Source organism: Ceratotherium simum, chromosome 10, assembly GCF_057802395.1.
Source record: "Ceratotherium simum simum isolate JZ-2026a chromosome 10, ASM5780239v1, whole genome shotgun sequence".
NCBI classification, from domain to species: domain Eukaryota; kingdom Metazoa; phylum Chordata; class Mammalia; order Perissodactyla; family Rhinocerotidae; genus Ceratotherium; species Ceratotherium simum.
In genome coordinates, this window is record NC_141909.1 from 19,415,108 (window position 1) to 19,428,882 (window position 13,775).

The 13,775-nt window shown below is 38.9% G+C and overlaps 1 protein-coding gene across 1 annotated transcript in view; it reads right to left on the reverse strand.

The window, feature by feature from the left end:
• Window positions 1–13,775, reverse strand: part of GPC5 (glypican 5) — a 1,279,398-nt gene that overhangs the window by 1,242,954 nt on the left and 22,669 nt on the right. The window lies entirely within an intron of this gene.

Here is a 13,775-nt window from a genome sequence, read left to right on the forward strand (position 1 = left end):
CACATATAATATTTTTCAGAATAATTACTTGTTCATTTAACAGGCATTACGTATTATATGTCAGGCATTCTTGATCAGCACTGCACATATGGGGTTCACGTTCCGTGTGAGGAACTGATTTACTAGAGCACCTACTATAAGAAAAGTTATCGATTGTCCATTAACCCAACATAAAACAGAATATTCTCAAGCTTTAAGTCTTTGCTCAAATATTTTATTAACATTTTGATCAAATATTAAGTAGGTCCTCTCAATTAACTAATTACTATTAACTAACAAATAGACTATATAATAGAAAACAAATTAACTATTAAGTAAGTACAGAGCTAAATCAGAAAATTTTTATTTTTTTGCTTATTTAATTAATTCAGCCAGAATTATTTAAACTAAATATGTTATAGAGAAGTATATGGGCTAACACAATCGTTTTTCCTGAGGAAATAAAATTGAATTTTGTACATTAAATAAAGGTAAAAATCTTCACGTGATTTCTCAGCTCACCATTATGTTTGTGCTTCTTGTGGAATAAGCTACTATCAGCAATAATGATATGATGGGGCATCCAGACCCCCATGGGCCCAAACCCAGAATCCAAAATTCTACTCATCACCTAACGTACTAAAGACAATTCCTACCATTAAAAGTACTTTTTAGTTTTATAGCCATATTCAGAAAACTCCTAAAAAATAAATATTACATTAAATGTGAAGTCACCACACGTATGTAATAGTTGTAGTTAAAAAAATTTGCAAATATGATTAACAACTTGCATCCTGGATAGGGTCCCCGGGCAAGCACGTTTATACACAGCAGGTATGCTAGAGAACGGAGGAAAAGGTGCAGAGCACGGAATAGTGCCTAACGATGATAACCCTGATGGAGCATCATGGATGAGCCCCAGCGCACCCCAAGGCTCTTCAGGTTTTATGCCAAGATTGGGACAATTTTATTTACATGGCCTATATAATACATTATTCCCTTATTTTAGGGTAGGAAGAAGAGTCATGGCCCTTGATCTCTGGGAAGGTTCACAGCTCCCACTTTAGCTATTCATTGACCAATTGTAGATCAGCAAACATAAAATACACATGTGCACATGTGTGCGTGTGGGGACGCGCGCACACACACACACACACACAGAAGTAGATACATATAACAGCCACCTTTCAAACTCCTCCTACTTTTTCACACAAAGTCGGCCTCAGGCCTCACATTTCCAAAAGTTGGTTCTGGGTAAGATCAAAACACGTAAAATCACTCTGAGCTTCCTGCCAACATGGGACACCAAAATTTCTAATCATTTTGGCTTTAGTTTGTTTAGACAAAAAACAAATGACAGCATTTGAGCAGTTCACAAAAGCTAAGAATAAAATATTTATATGTGTCACAGCATGTAACATTTTGGCAATTGTTTTTTATTTATCTTGCCTAAAGTTATACAAAGGCAAATTCCACTTCAATCAGTAAAATTGATTGAAAGTAAACAAAGCTATCTTCTCAGCTTTATTCCTAAATGAAAGGATTGAGGAACTAGAGCTCAGAGAAGAACAATAATAGAGATTGGGAGAAAGAACTAATGAATAAATATTAAAGTGCATAAACATTTAGTATGGGCAAGACTGCCAGGGAATAAAAATATTGGTAACAACAATAATAACAGATCACTGCAAGTCTCTCTGCAGAATTCAAATACCTAACATTGTTTTGCTAGACCACATTCCTAAACACTGCCTCTAAAGGCCCCAAGTTGTGACTGCTCCTTCCCTCTCTAGCACCCCAGCCTCATCTCAAGTAACATCGCCCATTGTACTCTTCCTTTCACTCACCAGCCTTACTTCAGTTCCTCATATTCCCCAAGTCCCCTCTTGCGCCTGAGCCATTCCTCACACTCTTCCTTCTGTCTGGGACACTCTAGCCCTACATGTGCTCACCCACACACGCAGCAAACACACACCTTCACCTAATTCATTCCCATTTATTTTTCTTTAAATCTTAACTCAGTCTTCCAATGGGAACTTTCCTTAACCTCCCAGACCTCTCACACCCCCATTATATGCTCTTGGAGTGCCACATACCTCTCCATTGCAGGAACCGTGGTTACAATGTAGCACTCCTTAATATGATTACTAATTAATTAGTTCCCTCATCTATACTATAAAGCTCCAAGTGGAGGAATTTCTGCTCATTATTATATCCCAGTTATCCAGCACAGTGCCTAATAAATCATAAACATTCCATTTTCATTCATTAAACCAATAATTGAGGATCCACTATATAGATGTATTATGTCATTTAATCTTCATATTACGATCCTATGATACAGGGACCATTACTGCCACATTTGTGTGTGTGAGGAAGATTAGCCCTGAGCTAACATCCGTTGCCAATCCTCCTCTTTTTGCTGAGGAAGATTGGCCCTGGGCTAACATCCATGCCTGTCTTCCTCTACTTTACATGGGATGTTGCCACAGCATGGCTTGATGAGTGGTGTGTAGGTCCACGCCCGGGATCTGAACTTGCGAACCCTGGGCCGCCCAAGCGGAGTGCAAACTTAACCACTACGCCACTGGGCCGGCCCCACTGCCACATCTTATGTGTGAGGAAATGCAGACAAAAAAAGGCTTTGAAAACTGCCCAGGTCACAGATGTATGTAGTACAAAATGGTAGAGCTGGTGTTTGGAAACAGGAAGAGTGATTCCCAAGCTATCTTCCTCACCATCACTCTACTGAGAGGAAAGCAATAGTCTTGAATCTATAAATTGTTTGTCTACAGACATAACTGGCCATTTTCTACTCCTGTTTTGAAAGAAATCATCTATTTGGTAAGTTGCAAGAAAATAAATTTTAGGTTAGGAACCATTTAAGGAATTTTATCCAAAAATAAAATAGGCTAGGGCCGGCTCCGTGGCTTAGCGGTTAAGTGCGTGCGCTCTGATGCTGGCGGCCCGGGTTCGGATCCTGGGCGCGCCCCAGGGCACCGCTTCTCCGTCCAACGCGAGGCCGAGTCCCACGTGCAGCAACTAAAAGGATGTGAACCTATGACATACGGCTATCTACTGGGGCTTTGGGGAGAAAAAATGAATAAATAAAATCTTAAAAAAAAAAAAAATAAATAAAATAGGCTAAAATATAAAATTATAGAGTTGGCATTTGCCTTTTCGCCAAATTTTAAATGGTGGGAAGTACACTTAGAAAGATGCTACAAGTTATCTTGACTGCTACCCTACACACAATGTGGGAGAGAAACCATCATGTCTCAGCAACTCTGAATAAGCATAGATAGCAATGTAGACGATTTAGTGTAAATACATTCCTCAAGTTGATGAGGATCTGCATTGATTAACGCAGACTTTTATTTAGAATCTTGGAAGTTGGTAACGACAATATAAAACTAAACTCCAAACCAAATCAGGACTATAATTCAAAGATTTAGCTATGTCTAATCGGCACAACATTTTCATCAGTATCACTTACAAGATATGCTTAAGTAACTTAAGAGTTGGGGTCCCAGTGGAGGGGAAAGGAGTCCACAAGAAACTAGTTGCCTTGCTTCCTGTATCAGCCCAAAAGACAGACAGGATGAACTAAACAATCTTATGGAAAGGACCATATCTTACATTTTGTTCACAGTATAAACACAAAAGACATAAAAAGATGCTTGTTGATAAAACTCTCAGGTGACGGTTCTCTCATTGTAAATAGAACAAGCATCACAAGAAAGGAAAGCCAGACGGAACCCATATAGACACTACTTGGTAACAAGACACGTTTTAAAAATATTTCAAAGCCTGGCTTCAAAGATATGGCATAACCGAGGACGCTAGGAAGCAGCAAGAGTAGACAACTCAGGCTCAGGAGCAGCAGACATGTTCTGAATGGTAAAATCAAACTGCACAAGAATTAAAGTACTAAAATGAAAACGAAATTAAAAATAAAACAGCAGGCTCCTTGCTGAAGGGGCCTTCAACCAGAATTGTCAAGGCTTTTCTTGATTTCTCACCCAGAAGCAGCAGTATTCATTAATATGTCTTCCTTTCTGTTCTCCAGCATAAGAAACTGTTACAGCCATCAACTTGCTTCTGTATGTTTTTTTAATATGTTAATAGGAACATTGGGAGGCATTCTGGAAAGATGGTGGCAGTGGCAGCATAGTTTTTACCATCTCCAAATCCATACATGAACCAGATAGAACAACCAGAAAATAAATCAAAAAATACAACAAAACTAGATGACGTAATATCCCAACAAACTTAAAAATACAAACAGGGTGGGGAAAACAGCCACAGATCTTCACAGTAGCAGAATCTGGGCAGCAGGGAGAAGAGCGAAGCAGTGGAGTAATGTCCGAGGACCTGAGGACAGAAGAACCCTAAAACAGCCGACAGGTATTCACAGGAAGGCACAGTGGATGAACTGGAGAATAGCCGCTGAAACTGGGAGAGTTTTGTCCCCTTGATATTAGATGTGTGCAAAGGACTCAGGATGGAAATGAATGAATGAGCAGGAGCAATCCAGACCCCTATGAACTCTCAAATCGGATCCAGCAGGCTCCTTTCCAGGAAAGAACCCCAAACAGAAAAGAAACTTCTGGAAATGGAATTAAAATTCAACAAAAGATGGATCCAAGAGACATAGATAGAGAAGGTCTAGATCAAAGTGGGAAGAGAAGTAAACCCAGGAAATTTCAGAAAACAAGTAGCCATACTTTTAAACACTACACAAAAGCAACAGAAGAGGAGGCTCTGTAAAGTTACAAAAGCTATTCTGAAGCCTGTCTCAATCTAAATGTCCAGAAAAAAACTAAATTCACATAAAATGAACAACAAAATATTGAGGTAAAATGTCACACAGAGTTATTATAATAAAAAAGAGAATAAGGAACAGAGTAACATCCCCACAGACAAGGAAAGCATGCCAGAAAGACATGCCCCCACCAAAAAAAAGATAAAAATGTAACCATGCTATTTTAAAACAACCTAAAAGATAACGACACAAAACATGAAAGAATAACACAAATCAGAACTAGAAAAACTCAGATAGGAGGTAACAGTATTCTGGAAAGAAAGATGAAAGAAAAAAATTCTGAAATTAAGACTACACTAGAAGGAACACAGGGGCCAATCACACAAAGGTAATGCCTTAAAAGAAACAGAAGATGGAAAATAAGAAATTGTGAAAAATCAAAAAGAATGAAAGGATTTGAAAGACAATGACAACAAATACTGTTAATAATGTAAGCCCCTGAAGAAGAAAATAAGACAAATGCTAAAAAACTGTATTTCATGTATGCTGAAACTGTTGTGAGTGTCATACAGGATAAAACAAATAAGTAATTATGGAATATTCAAATTCTATTCTCTAACTCTAGCCTGTATCCTTGAAAATTAGGATTTTTTTATGTGGAACAAAGGAGATGCAGACATAATAAAGATGTTAAGTGAAGCTCTGCAATCTTGAATCCGAATTGAAGTATCAATACGAAATCATGAAGAATTTTACCTTTAAAAAATATATATTTCTTAGCTTCACTGAAAAGGCCTAGAAACAACGACTAACCAACCGAGTAGCAAAGGGCATCCCTCACGCCCAGATTATAGTCTTGAAATACCATTTCTCTCAAGAAGAAAGCAAGGCTTATTCTAGGTCTGGGGCAGGAAATATATAAGATGGCAGACTAGCTAAAACATTTTGTCCACCAAATAGCAAAGAAGCTGTCAAATAACTACGAGGGTCATATCAAAAGGACTCGGGAGCTGTATTAGTCTGCTAAGGGTTGCCATAAGAAAATACCACAGACTGGTGGCTTAAACAACAGAAATTTATTTTCTCATGGTTCTGGAGGCTGGAAATTCAAGATCAAGGTGCTGGCAGGTTTGGTTTCTCTTGAGGCCTCTCTCCACGGCTTACAGACAGCTGCCTTCTCTCTGCATCCTCACATGACCTTCTCTGTTCATGTGTACTCCCAGTGTCTTTCTCTCTTCTTATATGGACACAGTCCTATGGGATCAGGGCCTATCCTTATGACCTAGTTTAACACTAATTATCTCCTTAAATCTCCAAATACAGTCTTATTGGGGATTCGTGTTTCAATTTATGAATTTGGGGGAACACAATTTTGTCCATAACAGAAGCCAACTTCAAAAGGTTTACACCAGCCAAACATGGGACAATTTGAGCTTCAATAATAATAATTGCAATGGATTACAACCAATCAAATAAGCTTATATCCAAGGGTTTCCAGTATCTCTGCTTTATTTTATCATAAAAACGGTTTTTAAAATAGGACTGCTGGTTGATAATGTATATTGTCTTTTCATTTCATCTACCTCTTCCTTAGTCAACTTACAAGATTTGTATATTTGTAGCACATGTCAGCTTTATTGATGGATGACACCGAAAAGGGCCTTTGGTGCCAAGACACTAAGATCAAGATATATATTAGGTTCACCAGATTGGATGTTACATGTCATAAAATACCAAATTCTCACCAGACAGAAACAGGACCTTGGAATTCAGAGTAGAGAGGCAATACTGGTAAACTTGCTCCTTCTATCTTTTCTGAGAATGTCTTCTTGCCATACATTCTGAAACTGAAAGTTTGCAAAATATCATCATGGTAAAATGGTTTTGACTGAGTCAAATATATTCCTTCATCCAGGTAGAATAAAAAATACTGAAGTCCATCTAGCTTCTAAGACTCTAGTAAGAATGATGACGATGGCATTGGATCTGCTGAGAGCTGGCCAGCAGCTGCTCCCTCTCCTGGAATTTCCTTTGAAGCTCTATCTCTTCCTCACTCACATACATGTTATATAGATGAAATTGATGCACACATAAGGATGAGTTTTGATTGGCCAAAACACAGTATCCTATCCTGTCAACACAACAATGGATTCAGAAATAGACAACCAGTCACAGGAAAGAAATGCAGAGATATTTGTGGAGGTCTCCAAGAAAGCAAAGCTTTCTGTCTTCTGCTGAAACCCAATTTAAAGATGCAAGGATGCAAGGTTTGCAGATGCCATAGTCATTTTCCAGCTCAGAGTGAAGCCTGGACCTACCACAGGTTCTTCTGTCACCTGCCATATAAAGAAATCTAGCCAATACAACAGTAACAATATTTCCAAGGGTTATAGCAGGTCAAATTATTCCAATCTCTTTTATGGTTTATTCTAGAACTTTCAAAGGACTTGATACTAAATGGAGGGTCTAATAACATCCTTTTAGTGGCTGCTCCAGTTCCCTTCTCTAAAGTGGAAATAAACTTTATATGTCCAAGAAATAACATAACTGCACTTGCAGTATGGCAGTGCAGTCCACAGAGAGCAATCATGAACTCTGGACAAAATACAAGAATGACCTGAAAGCTTTAGAGAATGAACAAAAGAAGAAAGATTCTGGAAGAAAGTCAATATTTGGAAGAAGAGAAAAGCATAGGGTTAGTCCCTCATCTCTGTGGCTTTTAACCTGAGGGTAGTCCATGTATAAAGTGACTAAAATTCCAATAGGGAACTCAGTCTTTCTGGACTGCAGAACTAGAAGATGAAGATCAGGGCAATCACAGCCACTGGAAAGTGAGGGAGGGATACCAGGGAAGAGAGAGCTAGAGAGAGGAAACCCCAATTTCTGTTGGTAAACTCTGCCCAAATCTCTAGTTAACCCTTGAACTACACCTCACATGGCAGGTGCAGACTGTAAGCAGCCCAGCTATTGGAAAGCTAAAGATGAAAGAAATTAACTAAATTTAAGTTCCTGCCCAATAGACACAGCTGAAAGTTTGAGTCCAACTAAGTTAATTTTCTCCTAAGACAAACATATTAACACTCTTTGGAGGAATATAATTGAATCCAGAATCGCCATAACATAACATTCATAGTGTCCAGGGGACAATCTGAAATTACTGGACATATTAAGAATCAGTATATTGTGACCCATTTTCAAGAGATAAGACAATCAAGACCAACCTGAGATGATCCAGGTGTTAGAATAAACAGAAAAAAGCCCCAAAGCAGCTATTACAACTATGTTCAATGAAGTAAAAGGAACATGTGCTCAGAATAAACTATAGGATAAGAAATCTTAGGAGAGAAAAAGAAACTATAAAAAAAGAACAAAATGGAAATTGTGTAACTGAAAAATAAAATACGTGAAATAAAAATTTCACTGGATGGGCTTGATAGCTGTCGAATAGAGATGACAGAGGAAAGAGTCAAAGAACTTAAAGTTAGATCAATAGAAAATATCCAATCTGAAGAAGACGGAGAAAAAGATTGAAAATAAATAAATACATACATAAATAGTGCCTCAGAGAGCTGTGGAAGAATATCAGAAAATCTAACAGAGATATGATTGGAGTACCCAAAGGCAAAAAGCGAGAAAATAGGGCAGATAAAATACTCAATGAAATAATGACTGTAAATTTCCCAAATTTGGTGAAAACCACAAATTAACAGATTTAAAAAGCTTATTGAACTCTAAGCAAAATAAATACTAAGAAAATCATGGCTGGACACATTATAGTCAAACTACTAAAAATCACAGATAAAAAGAAAAGGCGGGCTGGCCCCGTGGCTTATCGGTTAAGTACACGCGCTCCGCTACTGGCAGCCCGGGTTCGGATCCCGGGCGCGCTCCGAGGCACCACTTCTCCGGCCATGCTTAGGCCGTGTCCCACATACAGCAACTAGAAGGATGTGCAACTATGACGTACAACTATCTACTGGGGCTTTGGGGGGTGGGGAAGGAGGAGGATTGGCAATAGATGTTAGCTCAGAGCCGGTCTTCCTCAGCAAAAAGAGGAGGATTAGCATGGATGTTAGCTCAGGGCTGATGTTCCTCACAAAAAAAAAAAAAAAAAAGATTTCTAAAAAAAAATAAATAAATAAAAGAAAAGGCAAGAAATCCAATATGTGAACAAAGGGGAGAAAGACAGGAGATGAGGTCAGTTCACATAAAGCCTTGTAGATCACACTTAGGGAATTTATTATAATGATGATAGGAAGTAGGGGAGTAACTTGATTTGATTTGTTACTTAAAAGTTCACTCTAATTGCCATGTTAAGAATCAGTATTCCTGTGTTGCAAATAAGAGTCAGGACTAGAGTCAAAGTGATCAGAGGGGGTTAGATTAGACATACGTATATTGAAGGTAGAAGATAACTTGGAATAGATGTCTTGGATGGGATTTGGCAGGGAGAAAGAGAGAGGAATTACCTCTAAGGATAACCCTTAGATTTTGATCTGAGAAACTGGATGCATACGTGGTACCATTCACAGAAAGAACGCACAAGGAGGAGCAGGTTTGCAAGGAAAAAACAGAATTCAGATTTGGAAATGAGAAGTCTATTGGACATCCAATTGAAGGTGTAGAAGTAATATTTGAATATGCAAGTCTGGAGCCTAAAAAAGAGATCCAGATTGAAGATATAAGTTTGGGACCTTGAAATACAAAATGATATTAAATACTGTGGGTTCCAATAAAATCATCTAAGGAAAGAGTTTAGTTTGTAAAATTTAGAGGGTTTCTCAATCTCAGCACTATTGACACTTGGGGCCAGATAATTCTTTTTTTGGTGGGGGGAGTTGTCCTGTATGTGGTAGGATGTTTAGCAGCATTCCTGAACTCTACTCACTAGATGCCAGGAACACAAGCCCCCAGAAGTGACAACCAAGATATCCCCAGACATTGCTAGGTGTCCCCTTGGACATAATTGCCTCTGAGTGAGAACAACTGACCAAGACAAAGGCATGGCAGTATGAATTGGAGCAGAGAAGAAGCCCCTCAAAAGAGCCTGAGAAGGAGCAGTCAATGAGGTAGAAATATAAAAGGGGGGTAGAGGAAAAAAGTGTGGTGTCCTGGAAGTGTTTTAAGAAGAGAGAGAGCAGCTGTGTTGGGAAAAGTAGCCACATTTAAGAAGCCTATACTTTTCAAAGATCTATAATCATCTGGCTACCATTTTGTTTGTTTTATTGCCTCTCAATAGACAGCGACTACATGAGCAATCACACTGCATCTGGGATCCTATTAACTACAAGGAGTAATTATCAGGTCAGTTCAACTCACTGAAAGCTGTTGTGCTAACACCCCGTTTAACAGTTTTAATGCCCATTCCTTTCTAACTTCTTCCCACCCTGACCAGAAGTGCTGCCTAACAGTCCTGAGATCACCTTGCATCCTGGTGTTTTCCTGAACAGTTGCTTTTGTGTACTTAATTGATTGTATTTCATTTGTGTTTCTCTCTCAAGACTGCAAGCTCCAATAGGACAAAGACCACCTTTGCCTTGTTTCTCAGCATATTGTATGTAACCAGCACAGTGCCTGGAACAAAAGATCTTCAGTAAAGTATGTGTCCTTCCCTTTCCCCTTACTTGCACATAAATATTTTGTAAGAAGCCAAGAAGGCACTTTCATGGCTTGAAATTAATGAGATAGTTTTAAAGATAGGTCCAGGACGAGCACATTGCTGAGGACATTAAAAACCGGTTCGATTAACCTTCTGAAATAGTATTTGTGATTACTGTATTTACATTTTTATAAATATTCCTCATAAAAATGTATCACTGTAATTTATAGATTCATCTTTTTTCTTTTATGGAATATAGGCATTGTTCTATAAAAGTATATATTGATGTTATTCATTAAAATAAAAAATTTTTCAGAAGAGTATTAAGTGTTTCAGATATTATGAGTTTTTATGGTTCTGGATTCAATAAAAAATAAGTAACATTTGGCAATCTACAAATTTAGACAAAAAGGGTCAACATAATATTCACCGGTGAACAGTACTGCTGTCCCTCACATATATATAAATGGCATCAGTGATCCTTCAACAGATAATATACTCAGAGGTGTTTTTCCAGCCATGGTTGATTAACATTCACACAAAATCACATATTTAAATCCTGACTTTTATAACCAATAAGAAGCATTTCTAATATGAAAGTACATATTCTATGTCCATGAAGCAGACAAAAGGTATGCTAAACATAATGCTTTCTCAAACTTGAAGTCATGAATTTGGAGTCAACAGTCTATGACATGTTAACCAGCTCAGGAGACAAAAGGACTAAGTATATATTAGTACATATATATTTTAAGAAACAGCAGCAGTATAGCCTGCTACTTGAGAGATGAAAAAAATGAACTGCAACCTCATCCCCTCAGTTTTAAAAGAGCCCGCAAATGTTCTATAGCCAACAATCCACACTATTTCCCTAAAGGAAACAAGGCCTGTGCAGCAGAGCTCTTCCACACCCGGCTGAATCTGAGATTCTGAACTATCTGGCCCATGAAATTTAAGCGTTCTCTCTCGATCTTCAAGGATCTATTTGCATCCACTGATGTACACAGGCTAAAGACCTGGCTGGTGGTGTAGGGCTCAGGAGGAGGGAGGGAAGGAGACTCGCAACCACAAATGGAGCTCAGACCAAAACGACTTATCCAGCCACGATTCCCGTGGGATCCGTCCACCTCACAATAACCCCCCTTCCCTCTGAGAACTGCTCTCTCAACACCTCCACAGAGGAGGCCTCTGCCAGCCTCAGGTGTGTCACATGACCTCACATCTGATTAGAGTTTGTGGAACTGAAGGTGAATATGCGACTGAAACAGAACCAACTGGATTCTTTCATCTGAGAATTTAGAATTAGAACATAGAAAAAGTCTAGTCTGTTTCCCATCAGAGCTGTTTTATATATAATTTTGGAGTGAAGTGTCCAGGCTATTTCACCATGGAGACAAAAAGCAGAGCATACAGAGTAGAGAAATGAAGAGAAAACTTCTACTTGAGTCCTTTTCTGGGTCCAATTATTCCTATACTTTGGGGTTTCATGAGATAGACCTAAAGGCTTACAATAAATTATTTTTTTACTAGACAGCCCAAGTTAGTTTGTGTTTCTTGCAACCCAAGCGCCTAAGCTAATACTCTAGCGAAGGAGGTAACAGGAAAGGATGGATTGATCAATAAGTTATATAGAAGGATCTCAGGAACCCTGAAATACACGACAGTTGAAAAGCCCAGCCAAATAAGTCAGTCTTAGAAATTGTGGGTGGGCAGGCAGAGTGGTTTTGGGTAGAGAATGGTGACTATCACTCAAAACTGCCCCAACGCAGGGTGGCGTAGTGGTTAAGTTCTCGTGCTCAGCTTCAGCGGCCCATGGTTCACAGGTTCAGATCCCAGGCGTGGACCTACGCACTGCTTATCAAGCCATGCTGTGGCGGGCGTCCCACATATAAAGTAGAGGAAGATGGGCACGGACGTTAGCCCAGGGCCAATCTTCCTCAGCAAAAAGAGGAGGATTGGCAACAGCTGTTAGCTCAGGGCTAATCTTCCTCATCAAAAAAAAAAAACTATCCCAACCCAATCACCAGGATTTTTTGTATACCTAGAAATAAATAATGTGTTAAAAATAAACTCTATTACTTGTCATTTCACCAGCTCTGCTATAGGAAACCCCCACTGCCAACAAGTTTATTTAACACATACCTTAAAGGGAACTGTGTCACCCAGATGCTGGTGAATAAAAATAAATAAAAATCGGGGCCAGCCTGGTGGCATAGTGGTTAAGTGCGCACGTTCTACTGCGGTGCCCTGGGGTTTGGATCCCGGGTGTGCATCGACGCACTGCTTGTCAAGCCATGCTGTGGCGGTGTCCCATATAAAGTGGAGGAAGATGGGCATGGATGTTAGCCCAGGGCCAGTCCTCCTCAGCAAAATGAGGAGGATTGGCCGGTGTTAGCTCAGGGCTGATCTTCCTCAAATAAATAAATAAATAAATAAACAATCTACCTCAAATCAGCAAAAACCATAGGGGATTTAGTTGGTTTAGAAAACTAAAAATATAAAGTACATATAATTTTAGGCAACCTTTGACATAGGTGCTTTGAAATAGTTTCACAGAAGACCTGCCTCTCTCTGTCTCTCCACTCTGTCTTCCATAGATTTGTGTTCATCCTTCTTTTCCTCATGGTGGGCACTCCCAGAAACTCAGCCTTATGTGGGAAAATGGCTGCTGTGATTCAGTCTACATCACTCAGGAGAAGAGAAAATATACTTCAGATAGACCTTACAGAAGAAAAGAGAAAACTTCTTTATTTCAGAAGTGTCTGCAAACTTCTCTTCATATTTTATTGGCTCTGGCTGGCTCATGTGCCCATATCTGAAAATCGCTGTGACCAAAACACTAAGTATGTTGATTGGTTTAAGATAATCAGGAGTTCAAGGTTGGATCAATCCCACTCAAACTGCATATCTGAGACAGGGGGTAGTTTGATTTTAAACAAACAAATAAAAGAAACTAGAGTACTGTTATGGATGATAGCAACTGAAAATTGATAAATGACTACTAAAACACACCTTGGGGTCTCATGGGGACACTTACTAAGGATGGGAAAAAAACAACCAGGGACAGAGTTTCTACATTGTCAGGCAGATGTTTATTAGTCATGAAATATGGGCTTAATTATCCACATGATGCCATTTATTCCCACAAAATGGTAAGACCTAGAGACTTGAGATATGCAGCTCATTCCATTTCATTTTCTCTCTACTCAACACCCATAGCACTTTGTTTGACATCTAATAGTCTCTAGAGTTTGTTACACATTGAAGCTTTTCTTGGTATTGATGTAAATGAAGTCTTCTTTTTCTGTTTTTGCTTTTTATTGAAAATTTCCATGGATATTGGGAGATGAGATATTGAAAATGTCCACTTATGCTGCCATCTGTCCAAGGACATCTCTCAGAATTTAAAAAGAAAATAAAAACTCCATGTTT